At 37.7% G+C, this 14,115-nt stretch overlaps 1 protein-coding gene across 8 annotated transcripts in view; it reads right to left on the reverse strand.

Annotated features, from left to right (window-relative positions):
• Positions 1-14,115, reverse strand: part of ANAPC10 (anaphase promoting complex subunit 10) — a 36,427-nt gene that overhangs the window by 4,072 nt on the left and 18,240 nt on the right. The window lies entirely within an intron of this gene.

Below are 14,115 nucleotides of genomic sequence, written 5' to 3' on the forward strand. Positions count from 1 at the left end.
TAATTGCTGCACAGCCATTAAATCACATTCTAATCATATTTGACTAGCCTTTTATATAACATACCCAGTGTGATATGATTTTTTCTTTTTCAATTTTAATCCTACTTAAACCAATGGCAAGGCAAGCAAAGAACAGCATTTTGTTAACTCTAAACCACATCACTGACACAACAGATTGCTGAAATCAAGCTGGATGCTATGCAGAGCATGGTAACAGCTTTTGTTTAAAGCTAGCTGCCCAACTTCAAAGCACAGCTCAAAACACACATGGAAGAGCACACAAGTAAATAGAAGTCTTGTGGGGGAAAGAAAACAAAACACAAAACAGTTGCCCACTAGCAAGTGGATTCACACAGCTAGGAAAATAAGAGTGCTGTTCTTAGCAGCTGAGTTCCCCTAAGATGTATGTGCTTTGAGCAGCTCAAAATTCTCATCTTTCTCCCAAAAATACTGCATGGCACATCCTGTCAAATGCCTTGTTTATGCTGAAGTTTTCAAAAGACTCATATGAGAGCTACTGGTTCAGAGGCAGCAGACACCCTGAGAAAACAACCCAAGAAACAAGCAAAAAATTTGATGAATACTTCAGCTTAAAGTAGCAGACAAAACAATCTTTTACACCTCCACCTCAAAAGAAAGAACAAGAAAAAAAACCCCAACAAATAACCACAACCCAAAACTCTCCGCTGCTGCAGACTCTCCAACAAATTATTTCCAAAGCATTAAATTCACTAAACCTTAGCAGCAAATCATTTCACTGTGGGAGCTAGACATTTCCACAAACATACAGTCACTTATTTGTTGTAGTGTTTTCTCTTTCAAAAACTTTGATTTTTGTTTTTTTTTATTTTTTTTATAGGAAACTTTAGGTAATGGCTGACTTTACAAAGGGATGAAAAAAAAGAGATGTCTTATTGAAGCAGCTAAGAAAGGGGAAATTTATCATGGTGAGGTGACAGTAAACAGCTTGAGCAAGGATGATTTCCATCTTCATAGTAAACAGAGAAGAAGGATCCTCCTAACATTTTATTCAACTACTACTAAGGTCAAGTGACTGTGATTTTGAAGAGAACTACAATTACTCGTAATTTAAGTACTAATTAAACTTGCATTTTAATATTATTCTCAAAGTTTACAAATTTTGACTGCTAATTCAAAGTGGAAAATTTAAGTTCAAGAGCTAAGATACTGAGATTTTTATGGTTAGATCAGTATGAAATAGATTAATTAACACTAAGTAACTTTTAGTGAAAAAAAAAGGTATGAGAGATAAAAATATGGCATATTTTTCAATGCTTTGTTCCATCCCTGATCAAGGGAGGTGGTTATATGCTCTATTTACAGCATGTTATTTTCCAGTACTGCCACAAAGGCAACCAGTTTCTCCCTGAGTCTTTCTACAGAAATGGGACATGTCATTCCTTCACCTGTAAAACTGGCAACTGAGGCATTAGGTTAATTAGACCAAAAGGTTCTCTGGCTACAGATGTCAAACTTCACATACTCTGAGCTAGTTTTTACTGTCTTAAGTGAAATACAGGATTTTACAGGAGGTTTAGCTCCCACTGAGTTCACTTGCAGTTCTGCATTTCTGTGAATGGATACAAGTGCTCAAGCCAGCCACAACACAGAGTCTGAGCAGGAACAGTCACTTGCATGCCTCTTGCAGAAACACCACCACGACTGAGCACAAACAGCACACAATTCATCAGGCACCACTGAACTGTCTTAGCCACAAAGACTTTTTTTATTTCCCCAAATCTCAACTTCCCTCACTCCACATTTTTCAACTTCCCTAACAGATGAATACACAGCCTTTACTTGTACAAATCCTGGACTCATCCTCAAAACAGGCCCCTTTCCCCATTCCAGTCAAACAGTTGCCTCTTGGACAAAACACACAACACTTGTGATGAAGTTGGAGGCTACAGTGTACTAAATGCAAATGTCAGAGTTAGACTTCAATGTCTGAAAAAAGTGAGCTCTTGATTTCTGCCCAATAAATTAACATTCCTGTACTGACCTGTATGCATGACTGTATTTGAGTCTAACCTTTTTTTTTTTTAATTGATGCTCACATAGTTGATGCTCACATTAAAACCTTGATACCCACTTAACTACTGAGGTTTAAATGCAACAAAACCAAACTGAACATTAAGTAGAAAAGGAAGTATTGTTTTGCCAGTATGATACACACATTTTCTGTAACCAAAGGAATGGTATAAACCAGACATACACACTCTCCCAAATCCTTCTCCTCCACATCTGTCATGCTCTTTCAGATGAGAGAAACAGTTTTGTTTTCCAGAGGGCCCAGGTCCATCACCAGGGAAAAGGAACAGGACATGGGAACAGGCAGGGGTGATACAAGACACAATGCTGCCCACTCCTAGTTCAATGTCAGCACCCAGACCCAGCCGTCACAACTCCTAGCAGAAGTGGGATGAAATATGCAGCTCTACTCTGCCTGAAGCATTCCCAGTGTGAACAGAATCTAAAGGAAGCTTACTGTGAAGTTTTAAGAAATTCCTATTAAGCCCATGCAAATGGCAATCTTTCAAAGCCTTGTAAACTGGTCTGGAAATTTGGGTGGATTTTTACAGGGAGGCAAAAGGCACATCTTCAACACAAAGGCTGAACTATTGCCAAATTTCAAATCCTTGCTTTAGAGCTTGGGGGCACTGGAGCATCAAAGAAGGACACCAGAATATTCTCACACAAGCAAAACAGCATACTTTTCCCTAGCCTTGTTCTTGGAACAGAAGTGCTTTGGCCGAAACTTTCAAAAAATTCAACCCAGAGCAGATATCTGGCATGGAAGAATCTGTCTGAAGTTTGGCAAAAGTCAAAGTAACCAAGAGTTAAGCCTTAAAATGGAAAGGGTCACACAACCTTAAGTACAAGTGGCACTGGCAGCTCCACCCATAATAAATACTTTACTTGAAATCCATTTCAGTTGACTTGTCTCAAAGTCAAGCTTGTTCTTTAAAAGCACAGACCATTATACATATAGACACACACACATACACAGATACAATATTTCACCTCAGCTCTATAGCATCAGTCCACTACAAGCAAATACCAGATTAAGTTTCCTCCTGTATTTCTAATCTTGTGTAGGTCATTAAGACTCAGTCATAATCAACTGTCTTCCAAGAAATTTAAAAAAATCAGTTTTATTACTAATCACCCAAGTGAAATTAAAAATTCAAAATTTCTTTCTGTTACGTGTTTTTCTAGAAAAGTTTAGTTTTTTAAAGAAAAGGAAAGCATAGGAATGATTCAGTGCAAGTTCAGTATTGGTAACTCAGGACAGTTCCTGCAGCTCTAGACTAATCTTAATGTGCAATATACTAAAAGCCATGGGTTTGTGGCTTTTTTATATTTGCTTCTAATACTATAAATTTTGTGACAATTGGAAAACAAGACCATGAAAGTAAAAACAAAAGAACAAAGGGATAAAAATTGAAACGGAAAAATCACTCACTTGTCCTTGCTCTTATACTCTAGCTCTTCTCCTGCTTTCTCTCCACTGCTTTCTTATTTTTCCTGTCCTCTGTGTGCTACAGCTTTACGCATGGACATATCCTCTCAGCTCCAGGAATCCACATTACTTGGAGCCAAAGGAAAATTAATGCTCTCAATGGAATTCTCCTCCCCAGCCTACTTAACAGCCCCTTTTCTTCACTTTATTGTACAGTCCAGAGATTCTACAGAATTCCATACATATTTGGCAAGGCTACTATTGCAAATAATGTGTGTCCTACCACAGAAGATGCAAACCACACAACAAAATAAAAATTAAAAAAAATAAAAAAAGACCAAGGCAACTTGAGGATACACTTCAGAGAGATGACTAAATACAAGAGCTTTTAGGAGGAAGCTGCTTCTACAATCGCTAGCCTCCTTATAGGCTAGGAAGTTATTTACCAAAAGAATACTTTTCTAGTGTATTTATCCTACTTAAATTGAATATTGACCTCTTTTCCATTCTCAGTGATATTTTGTTTACATTCTGTGGTGTCTCCAAATGGCATATAACTCTAACTGCTACTTGTACTAGGGTTACAAATGCAACCCAAGTTTTTGGCTGTGTTTACAGTAGGCTAACATCCTTGAAATAAGACATGATTTTTCCTGCCCTTTAAAGGTATCTTTTGTAAAGATATAGAAAGGGAAAAACTCACTGTAAGTAGTTTCTTTCAGTGTAATTACAAACACATCCCAGATATATGCTAGACAGGGCTCCCAGCTCAGGGGAATAAATATATATAGGAAGAAAAAGCAGCTCATATTTTTCCTCTGGAAAGCATGTGCAGAAGAGGACCTATGTACTGACAGAAAGCTGAGAATTCTTGCTGCCATCACAGCTTCAGCATGAAACATGATTCTGAGATGTTTGTACCTCATCAAATTTCTGTTTCATCAACTTTACTACTAGATTCAAATGGCTGTGAAATAAAACAGCATTTAATTTTACTCCTACTTTTCTCATAAACTGTTAAAGCTGCTTTTGTTTTAGTGACTCAGCCAACTCTTCTTCACACATATAATTTTGTCTCTCTATGTGCTTAGCTAGTTCTTACAATACAGTTTTTATAAAACCTAAGCTTTTCAAAGCAGGTATTCTCAATAAGTAACATATTCTTCCATTCACCAGATTATAAAACTAACTTTCAGGGAAAAGAAATGCTATGTTCAAAAATTAAATATTTATCAATACACACTTTCCCATGCAGGAAAAGGCTTTTTCCTGTTTAGCCATTGTTTTTTACAGCTATCCAAAAGTATGTTTCCACAACAACTGGCAAGGAGAAAGAAAGCTGGCTTAACTTCAAAAATTCTGTTTCCATAACTGCCATGTCCCATCATTTAGTTACCAGGACTAAGAATCTGTGTGCCTCTGCATAATTCCAAGTATTGGAACTGTCAACACATGAAGTAGCAGAGCTTGGGCTTCAGCCATCACTTCACTTAGGAAGGAAGAGAACCAGTTAATAGCAGTGATGCACCAGTTCCAGGAGAAAAAATGAAGCATGTCCAAAAGAAACTTGCTGAGTTCCAAGTGAGCCAAAGGAGGGACACCACATTAGCAACTTAACAGGGAACACAGCAACAGGCTCAAAGGACCCACTGTGAACAGCACACTTGTGTGTTCGGATGAAGCAACGACCACCTAAGGAGGTGCCTCTGTGGTCATAATCACCCACGTCCTTGAACGGTCAAGAAATCTCATTTCAGTCCATTAGGCAAGAGAAGTTTTCCATTCTTTTAAACAGCAGTTCCTTAAGAGTCTGAAGGAGGACAGTCCATCCCTCAGAAAGAGTCAGCTGTGGATTTGGGTAGACAGGAGACCCATTGCAGAATAAGCTATATTAGAGAGAAAAAAGCTATATTTTTTATATATAAAACCTGCAAACACTAAAAATTCCTATCTTTTAGTATCCTTTAGGCTCTCTGTTCAAATTAAGTGAAAGAAAGAACCTTTGGGAAGACTGGGAAGGTTGAAAAAAGGTCCAAAAGATCCTTGCAAGAAGTTTTATAGAACCTCCTTCAGACTACTCCGCTCCAGATTAAAACACTAAAAAATAATAAATGCCCAGGTGCGTTAGAAAGTTGTATGCAATTAAAATAAAGACAACTAAACACTCAAACCAAGCTGTAAAGAATATGTATAAAAGGAAGAAAAATAAATCTGGAAAAGCAAATCCTTGGTGGTCAAAGATTAGTATTCACAACGCTCAAATACAGATTCTTATACCACCTTTCCAAATTCCCTGTTTGGATCACTTGACCAGCACAAGCATGTTGGACAACTTAAGTGGGTTGTGTCCCACTGCTGCTTTCTGAAGGGAGCAGATGAGGCCAATTGAGCCATGTATGATACAACCTAAACTCCATTTGGCAGAATGACTCACCAGCCAACTCATGAAATGGTCTTTGTGACTGGTCCATTTTGATATTCTTTAGAACTGGGTGTCCTGATTATCATTTCCCCATACAGTTAAAAAGGAGCCCTTTTATTTGATTCTGCTGAGAAACCAATGCAATATCTTCTAAGATGTACATAGCTGATTCAGGTAGAATTTCAGTATTACAACAGGAATAAAAGTTAGGAAGAGCTGAAATTTAATCCATGGAATGGTAAACAGGGAAAATCAGCTTTATGAATGCCCTCATAGTCTGTCTTTGAAATCTGCTGAAGTCAGATGACAAGCATATAAGAGGACAACAATTAAGTCTTAGGCATGATGGGGAGCCTCTGGTGAGTAAGCGTGCACATGAGCCTACTATCAAATGGAGGAAATGGGGTACAATGGCACACACTGTGGAATACCAAGAGCTTTAGGACATGGATTCACAGGAAAAACAGCTCTTTCAAAAGCACCAAGTGATGAAGAATCCCATATAATGATGCCTGCAAAGGGGTCAAGGCTGTGCTGCACTGCACACATACAAAATTCCTGACAGATGAAGTCAAGGATGGTCTGGACATGCATGGAGGGGCCCCTGTCCGTGGTACTTAAGCAACCACCACCCTGCCCATCACACTCCCACCTCTGCTTCTTGCACTTCTTCCACCACTGCACTTGTACAGTCAGGTACATCCAGCCTGACAGACAAATAAATAACCTGCCAAATGCTCAACCTCTGTGAAATTGTCAGCCAGAACTGACTCAGTTGCAATTTCAGAAAATATTGTCTGCCTAACTCTGGGTGGCAGGGAAAAAAAAGCAAAGGAAAGGAAAAAAAAAAAAAATTGACAACAGTCTTTGAATACTTCATTCTCAGGAACGTGGCTGAAAACAGCTCTTCATTCTAGAAAATTTGCCTGCAGAAACCATCAGGAATTTGTTACAGATTGTTTACTAGGAAAGTCCTTCTGGAAGAAAGAAACACTGTTTTCCTGTTTGCTGTGCCATATCCACTTTTTCAGTATGTTCTGTAAAGAACAATATATAGCCAGCTCAACATTTATTACAAATATACTTACCCCAAGAGATATATATATATTGCTTCAGAGAAGGACAAAAATGTTGAACAGCCTTGGACAGTTTGTTTTTAACTAATTTTCTTTTCACCTCATTTCAGTGAGGTCATTTGTACTTTCACATAACACTTTATGCTGGACACATCCATAAATTAAAACTCTTTAATTAAGGATTGCTATGCTGTGTATGTTTTAAGTGGCAACTGTTTTATCCACTGGAACTTCAGAAAAAAATAAAAAATCTCCTCCATGTCCCTTTGAAAAGCAGAATGATCCAACCAGCAAATACAGAATGACAATGCAGTCTAGAATGGAATTTCATATATGCAAGTACGGAATTAAAGCCTAAAACTCTGAGGCAAACCTTCTACCCACAGCAGGAAGCTTTCTAAGTTTAGTTTGGTACCACCTAAAAGAGATTCCACTTAAACAGGAATCTGTTGCTCCAGAAGGAATACTGTCTCCAACTGAAATCAGTCATAACAGCTGTGAAATTTTGGATCTCTGATTTAAAGAAAAATGGGTTTCATAACTCATTTGAGAAGGGAGTGGAAGAAGGGAAGGCAAATATTCCCTAAATGCAGTAGTATTCTCCTGCAGGGACCTAGTCTCACTCCACATCTGTCACACAGGAATGCCATACCTTTGCAAGGGCACTGCAACTCTGAGAAGATTCCTGGTATCAGGAGAAATCCTTCACACCTGAAGGGACTTGGCTCTAGTGTGAACCTGTTACTTACCCTGAGCTTGGCAGACAGCACGCTGAAGATGAAAAAGCTACAAAAAAACTCTTGAGCTTATTCTCTGGAGTGGTGACCTGGCTGACAGTATCAAAAAACAGGTAATGCAGCCCAAAACAAGCTTTCTGCCTCCATTTGCCTATTTCTGGAACCTAAGTTGGTCAAGTTTTAGTTGCAGACATACTGGCACAGACTGCAGCTGGACACACTGGCTTTAAAAATGAATAGTAGAAAATCCATGGTTTGCTGCAAGTCTTTTCAAAATTCCAGCATTCTGAAAGAAGAATAAGGGACTTTTTAAATATTTTTTTTTAACCCAGGGTACTTTACAACTCAAATTATCAGCAGCTTGTAGTATTATAGATGCAGACGTGAAAAAAGAAACAGTACTTTTAAAAAACAACAAAAAAAATTACTATAAAATTACTATAAAATATGTAGCAAACACTGAACATTGCACATTTAGAAAGAAGTGCAAATCTCATTTAGTAAAAATAAATGTTTTATACCTTTAGGGGAGCACTTCAAATTGAAGTTTATCTCACTGCAATGTTTCTTCATTTTAAGGAGAAGTAAGTAACTAAGGAGGAGGCAGGTGCACAAGGCAACTGTAGGGATACTTCTAAGTAAGAACCTGGCAGATGACCAACGAATACAAATAACTTTCAGAGTGCTTTTGAAAACCCTCAGTAACTTTCACCTGATCAGAAGCTTGGGGGAAAAAAAAAAAGAAGCCACTATAACTTCCCATATTCACTCAAACAAATAGTACTATGTGCATTCAAAAGTTTTTAGTCATAATACAAAATAGTGACAAAAGTACCAAAAAAACCCCGTCTGATTAAGTATGTGTAGTAAGGTTTTCAAAACAACAAAAATAGGGCACACAATTTTTAAAAATTACTTAAGACAATACCTTATTAGTGCTTTTATTTAAGTTTGTATCTTAGTCATAAATTTGAATTTTCACCCCCCACGCACTGAAAGCCCTAAGATTTCCCTACAGTGAGGTATCAAAATCTTAGTCCCTCCCTTCAGAGCAGCACCCATCCAAAGTAAAGACATCATCTCCTACAACTTCCAGGTGAGTCAGGCTGCTCTCAGGTAAGAGAGCAGCACTTCAACCATCTACTGAAGAGAGACAGGGGAAACCAGTAATGAAAGAGCAGGCAGCTACACAAACAGAACAGAAACAGATTGAACTGGGGTAGTGGAACATTCTAGTGCAAAGTCTGAACATATATTTTAAAAAACCATTCTGAAGCTCAGGTGAATTTGCATTACAAACGGAACTGCTGACTGAAGAATGGGACAAAGCAGCTGCCTTTTGTGAAAGGTAACAGGCTGAACTTGATGATGTCTTTTCTTCCAAGAAAGGGAGTATAGACAGAATTTTCTGTGAGCACGAAACAAGTGCTCTGAACAATGGCCTTGTATAAGAGTAAACATATACACGTATGTTCATATATAAGAATGAACATATTAAAACCTAGAAGATAGAAAAGCATAAAGGGAGAAGTCCTGTGAATGTTCTTCAAACTAGAACTGCTGGGTACAAGGAGCGACAATATAAATGTACTCTATGGGTGCACTGCACAAACTGATTGCAAATGGAAGTTAAGGCTGGAAAACATTTCTGGGAAATAATTAATTTTACAAAGGGGCAGAAGTTTGCAAATTCAATGAAAACTGTATTGCAGATGTCTGCAGTTCCCATCCTAACATACATAATGGAATGATACTATGTTTGTGTGAAAGTGCAAAAAAACCCAGGTCATAATTTACCTTCAAAATTGTTTAGCCATATTCAGGAAACACGTCTAGACATAGCTACAGTTAAATTATACAAAGAAAGTATTTGAAAAAAAAATTATGCAAGGAATACTAAAGATTTAAGTGTCTGAAAACTGGCCACACTGAGTTAAGTCTGCATCAAACCATCTCAAATAACTTAGTGGCAATAACCTAATGACCACATTTCATGCCATGCACTTTGCATCCCAGAGAACGCAGAAAATTAAAATGGGAAATGAACAAATGTGAAAAAGAAATGTGAATATCATGATAGTTAAAAAATAGTCCATAGCAGTAGTAGCAGCCAGCTGCTAGCTCTCAAGGACTCTATAGGTGAGGGGAAGAAGCTACATCTAAACCAAAAAAAACCACCTCATTCCCCTCACTGAAAAGGGCTATTACTACATATTGAAGAGAACTAGATTTCTGATCTTCTACCAGAAGATAGGCCCACAAAACTGCATGCCTCTAACTTTTTACCTGTTACACAGGTAGTTCCTGAGTGATTTTATTTGTCAGGAAAAGACTGGAACAAATTATACCTGAGTGCTACCAAATGAAAAAAACCTTACTCACCTTTTATCAGCAAGAGGACAAGCTGTTGCTTTTAGACACAAAAAAGCACTGGGGTTAAGGGAAAGCATTTCTCCTGGTTTCACAGGAATGGCTTGTTTCTGAGAATTACAGAGGGTTGCCTCTCCTAAAATCAAGGAATTTAAAGACCTTAAACCCCTGTAAATAATCCCCAAATCCTGCAGAAGTACCAAATGCAAAAATTCTGTGTCTGGATAAGGAGTCTGTGAACGCTCAGTAAAAGCAAGTGGGGAAAAACCTGATAAACTTCAAGATTACTGAAGTGTGTTGTAGCACACAATAAGCAAACGCAGAGTAGCATTTCACGGGATCCAGAGCATAATGCACAGCTCACAGAATATTTGCTCATTGGAAACAAATGCCAAAGACTGTTGTGAAAACTATTTGTTTTGAAAATTTAAAATGCAATGCAGATTCTCATCTCAGAAAGTTCCCAAATTCATAAACATGTCTCACTGGAGATACATTTTCATATGAATGAATATTAAAAGAGAAGAAATATATCTGTCAGAGGTTCAGCTAGATAGTTTTATGCAAGCCAGAATACACTTCTAAATTTGCAAAGCTGGAATCAGAACTGTTATCCAATGGAAGCATTTAATTTTACATCTAATCAGAATTTTTTTAATGTACTGGAACAAATGCAGTAGTTTTTAACTTTTGCTTTTGTTTTCTTACAAATCAATAAGAATGCATGTCCAAAAAAAACCACAAGGCTTTTTTCTGTTGTTTTATGTGGAGGTCAGACTCTAGATCCTGCTTCTTTCAATCTAGATGAATTTTACTTCTTGACTTCTTTCTGGGAGTCAAAAATCCCTCAAGTCACCATTCACTCAAAAACTGTACAGTTAAAAAAGGTATTTAAATGATCATATTAAAAGGTATTTAATTATTATATTAAAATGGTGCTATACACTGTTGGGCAAATGACTCCCTCACTGCAACAGCATTTCTGCTACAAACAGGATCTGGAATTGCCTTAGTACTACATGCTACAGACTAAGAACATGAGCTCTTTACCACAAACTGTGTAAGAATTAAAATAAAATTACATCCTAAGTATGCTCCTGAAAAATAAGGGGGCAGCGGAAAACAAAGCATGAGAATGAGATAATTAAAAACTTGTTTACAAGCCAGCCTGCTATGTCCTAAGTCTAGAGCTACTGTAGGGTGTCATCTTTCTGCTCAGCAAAGTGAAGTCAACAACAAGCAGATGGAACTGGATTGCAAATCTGTGTAGTCCTGTGGTTACATATGCTCCTCTGCTTAATTTATTTCTGCTATGCAAGTAAATCTTTAACTCCTCATGACAGTATAAAGAAATAGAAGTCCAGTAATTCCACAATAGAAGTTCCTACCCTAGCAGTGCCAGATTTACCAAAAGCTGATTTATGAAAATCTCTGTTACACATGGTAACCACAATAACCAGAACAGAGACCTGGTCAAGGAGAGGGAAGCCTACTTCAAAATTTTACTATATCATTTCTCCTGATACTGAATTGCAACTCTTTTTGAAACAATGAAAAAATAAAACACAATTTGATTTTTACCTTACCAATTACTCTCAGCAACATCATCTTACTAAGAAGTAACAATTTAATCTCAACTAAGACAAACAAATTAATGTTTTCTGCATTTCCTAGGAGAAATAATCCAAAAAATCCTTCATACCCACAGTTGAATTTGATCTCTGACAGATACAGAGGGGGAAAAAAAATAATAATTAAAAAAGTATTAGGGGCTCGGCCACATTCACTCAAAAACTGTGACTAAGAACAGCATTCATAAAAAGCTTCAATAAAAACCGTATTTGTTAACATTCCTTTAACATGAGACATAAAACACTCCAGAATTCATTCTGAAATTAAATAGGACTGTTAGATAAACCTACTTTAGGAATTAGATGAAGGCAGCTAGAGCACACAGGCTCTCAAGCCAGACACATATGCTACATTATTATTCACACTCCACCCTCTCCTGTGTGTTCGCACAAAAAAATTGAAAAAGCCTGGGAAAGGTTTTTCTGATTCAAACACATGATCTTGGTTATCTTATGACAGATTAAGACAGAGAACAGCCCTCAGAAAGAAATAAATTTATACTTCATATCTATAGAAACATTTCCATGCAGTACTTGAGATAAGGAATAGGATAACACCACATCCAATCCCTTCCCACCCAATAGAATTTAGCAAAGAATTTAATTTAGACCCTGTGTAGCAGTGTTCTCATCAAATCTACACGTAGACCCTGACCAAAATAACATTTCAGTAATTATGGGAGCAAGACCTCCCTCTGGAAAGAGCTGCCATGGTGGTAGCTCTGAAGCAACTGAGTCTCTTGCTCCAGAACCCTGGATTTGTTCTAGATCTCTACCATCTGCCAGGCAGCATTTTCTTCTGAACACTGAGGGTTGCTATAGCTTACCACATCAACACAATTCGTTTTCAGAACTACTTTCCTAGTGAGACCGTGAAAAATCTCACTTTTCCACTAGAATGTTAGGCTTCACAATGAAAAAAACCAAAACAAAACAAAAAGGTTAATTGTAATTATAAAATCCCCCCACATACCTACATGAAATACACTTGTTCCTTTATTTCTACCTGATTTTATGGAAATTTTTGGGGTTTTTTGGGGTTTTTTTTTAGGGACTGACTTGAGAAAGCATGGCACATCCAGTGTACTTAATGGATTTGTTTTGGGGTTTTTCTAATCCTAATTAATAGCAACCCCAGATAACTTTGCCACAAAGCAGTATGTACTACAAATAGCCAAATGTGACTTCATTTATCTGGATGCAAATAAAGGTATTATAATATGGAAGCCACACATACAGAGAATAGTAAGTGTTGGGCAAACTGGATAATAATTTCTTCAAAACCGGGGCCACTTCCTCCTTCCACCCTGCTGCCAAACTGTTGGTTTGGCAAAGTGTGGTGAACACAGTCACAGGAGATTTTCAGCTGCTGGTGCCTACAAGTTGTTCAAGCGAAACAGAAAGTGAGGTGCGCTGTGCCAGCTGACCGGCACCAGTTGAGATGACAGCATAAAACTTTCTTAGGTATCCAAAAATATTCCCATTCCTTTCATATCTTTTCTTATGCTTAAACCAAATTAAATGTTGTCTGCTGGCTTTACTCTTTGGAGGATTTCAATACTACACTAGTAGCAGCACCCAGAGGGATCAGAATCAGTCTTGGATTTGACCTTGCTGCATGCATTTAGCACTTCATGATTTTTGGAAATATCTAGTGCTCCCTCCAAGGATTACTCTCCACAGTTAAGTCTATGAAGGCAATCAGGTAAATCAAAGATGCTTGTTTATAATTCATTGACTTTATTTTCCCAATCCTATTTCACAGTGTAGAAAAAAGTAGCTTAAAGGCAAGAAGTTTCCCAATAGTGAGCAACCTCTCCAGAAAGAGGAAAGCGGGAGTGAGCAGCATCTTACTGTCAGCTTTGACACAACTGTTTTACATCCTTCAAGCAGAAGATGGTGGTGTGACTCCCACAATGTTTTCACATTTGGAATCCAAAACCAGAGGAGATAATTTTGGATTACTCAGGCCTATGGAGCTTATAGAATGGGAAAGAGGATGACTATAGAATATGGTAGGGTAGAAGAAGAAAAATGAGATGGAGAAATAGCTCTTTATTTAACAATTTCCACGCAGTATGCAGGGCCCTTTACTACAGAAAAATAGAATTTCCCTTCTAAATACAGGTCTGCTGCACTTTTCCAAGATCTCCTTCCTAAAATGCTGCCTTCCTGAGATCAAATAAATATCCTTTGTTCCAGACAGTTTCTTCAATGGTACCTACCTCCTTGCTCTGCTTAAATAACTGGAAGGTCAGGTGTCTAGAGTCCACTTTCCCAAAAGCCAATAAATGATAACAGCCAGACAACAGAGATTTTCATTTTCCGTAGTTCAAAACTTGAAGCATTATGTCACCAGGAACTCTTTCAAACACCTGAGTAAAAAGCTGCATTA

Source organism: Pseudopodoces humilis, chromosome 6 (genome assembly GCF_049639895.1).
Source record: "Pseudopodoces humilis isolate 2021_Gansu_Grassland_sample_001 chromosome 6, ASM4963989v1, whole genome shotgun sequence".
Classification (NCBI taxonomy): Eukaryota; Metazoa; Chordata; class Aves; order Passeriformes; family Paridae; genus Pseudopodoces; species Pseudopodoces humilis.